General features: G+C 48.9%; 1 protein-coding gene across 1 annotated transcript in view; it reads right to left on the reverse strand.

The window, feature by feature from the left end:
• Window positions 1–2,007, reverse strand: part of LOC104127080 (zinc finger protein ZIC 4) — a 28,672-nt gene that overhangs the window by 24,314 nt on the left and 2,351 nt on the right. The gene's annotated exons all lie outside the window — the stretch shown is intronic.

A 2,007-nucleotide genomic window follows, 5' to 3' on the forward strand; every position in this document is an offset into this window, starting at 1 on the left:
GGGGGGCACAAAACGACAGAGATTCACCAGGAGGATGACTAGGCCGGTGCACGGCACTGTCGTGGGGGTAGGATTCCATTTTCATTTGAACATACTCAGTCATGGAAGGAATTGCAATCGGGATTAATTTGTCTGGTGATATGCTAAGTGACGTTAAGCATGATAGAAATATAATCGTGTTGCTGGAGTCGTGTGAAAGTTTAACCTCGTAATGTGGGGACCGGGCATGGTATACGATATATAGAAAGCTTTGAAGGAAACATGCCACAGACAGCTTCGGGATGAAATGATGACTACATTATTGTCACTGATAACAGCAAACTGCAAAACCCTGCTCGCCAAGGAGTACCCAGGTCCTGCACCCACCGAGCATGAAAGTAACCCCCTCACCCGTCAAAAGCCCAAAAGTATCATGGCGCAGAGGACGCCACCAAAATACATGGCCGAACCTTAAATGTGAAGTGCAAACAAAGCCACCGCGTTCACCATCATGGCGCATGTGGTTGAAAGGACTTCCAATATTTGTAACAGCTTCCAAGTTTTGATTTTTTTTCGAATTTATTGGGCTTTTTTTTTTTCAGCCCCTCTCAGTTCGTGATGATTAAATTTCGGAGGGACGCAGCCCACCTCGTGCTCGACTACGAGCAGAGGCACATAAAGGAAGGCATTCCAAATATTTCACATGAATGCACTTTATGCAAGGTGGGTGGGAAAAAGCTCATGGCTCCGCGTTTAAAGCGTGTCCTCTCTGCACCGTAATAATCAGCGAGGAGCTCTCACATCCTGCACCGCTAACGTTTGCGCAGAGGATGGGTAAATACCTGGCGCTTGAGGGAAGGGGGGAAGAGGTTAAAAACAAGGTGTCCTAGAAAGCGATGCGGGCCCTGTAACCGAATACCGTCGACATGCAGCGGTGCATATGCGTAGACACACGCACGCATATAATCTAATTACAGTTTCACGTAAGGAAACAGTTTGACCTTCAGCATCCAAGTTGAGACAACAAATCAAGGATATTAGTGTAGTACAAGCAAGCAGTAAGTTAGGAGACCCCAGGGAAAGCCATCCTCATAAGCACTCTGCTTGTGCAAAGTGAGTTACATTCAGGTAAAAGCGGGCTGCGGCGCATTCCGCTTCCCCGAGAGTTGAAAAATGTTCAACTTCGCTTAACCCCCTGACAGAGCCACTGAAAAGCCCCTCCGTCCGGTCAGGTTTCCAGGGGGAAGAGGGCAGCCTTTCCTCAGCTGCCCGCTTCGCCTTCCCTGAACGCCTCAATACGGAGGAGCCATCCGAGCCGTTTGCAAGTATTCCTTTCGCGAAAGCAGGTTTTCTTACGTGGAAATCCCTAGCCAGCAGGGAGAGGACATTTTACAGGTCCTGGCTGCGGCAGCCCGGGCACGGAGGCGCAGCCACGCAGAAAGTTCCGCGGGCGATGGAGAAGCGCAGGATCTCAACCGCCATTTTCCCCCCACACTTGTGGCTGGGGAAAAGTGTTCAGTTGAGGAGGCAATAATTTTCCTGTTGAATCTAGAACTGTCTTCATGAATAATTCGCAGCGAGTTCTATTAGGGTTTCAGAAACATTGCGTTTTTGACAACTTCTGGGTGTTTAATAGAAACGGTGGAACCATAAAGGCCCTGCAGGAGTTTTCACAATACAGCAATTAATCACCGGGAAAGTTAAAGCGAAAAGTACAGACGCGCGGGATGATGTTTAATAAACGCAAACCTCCGATCTCGGGTTTGCCCTGAACCTGCCTCTCCGATGTAGGTCAGTTTTGCCAAGAATTTAACCATTTTCTGCTTCAGAGACTTCAAACAGTGAGGCCGTTAAAGAGCAGTAAAAGTTTGTTTACTTAGGAAAAAACGCTGTCATTAAGGGATGAGCTCTCCCGGCTTATGGCTGTACCTGTGCTGAGCCGGCCAGGAGCTGGCTCGGGTACAAGTTACGGGAGCCGGGGCTGCTCCCTTCTCCTCGAAAAGGGAGAAGGCAACAGAGCAACACAAC

This window comes from Egretta garzetta, unplaced genomic scaffold (genome assembly GCF_000687185.1).
Source record: "Egretta garzetta isolate BGI_Z169 unplaced genomic scaffold, ASM68718v1 scaffold425, whole genome shotgun sequence".
NCBI classification, from domain to species: Eukaryota; Metazoa; Chordata; class Aves; order Pelecaniformes; family Ardeidae; genus Egretta; species Egretta garzetta.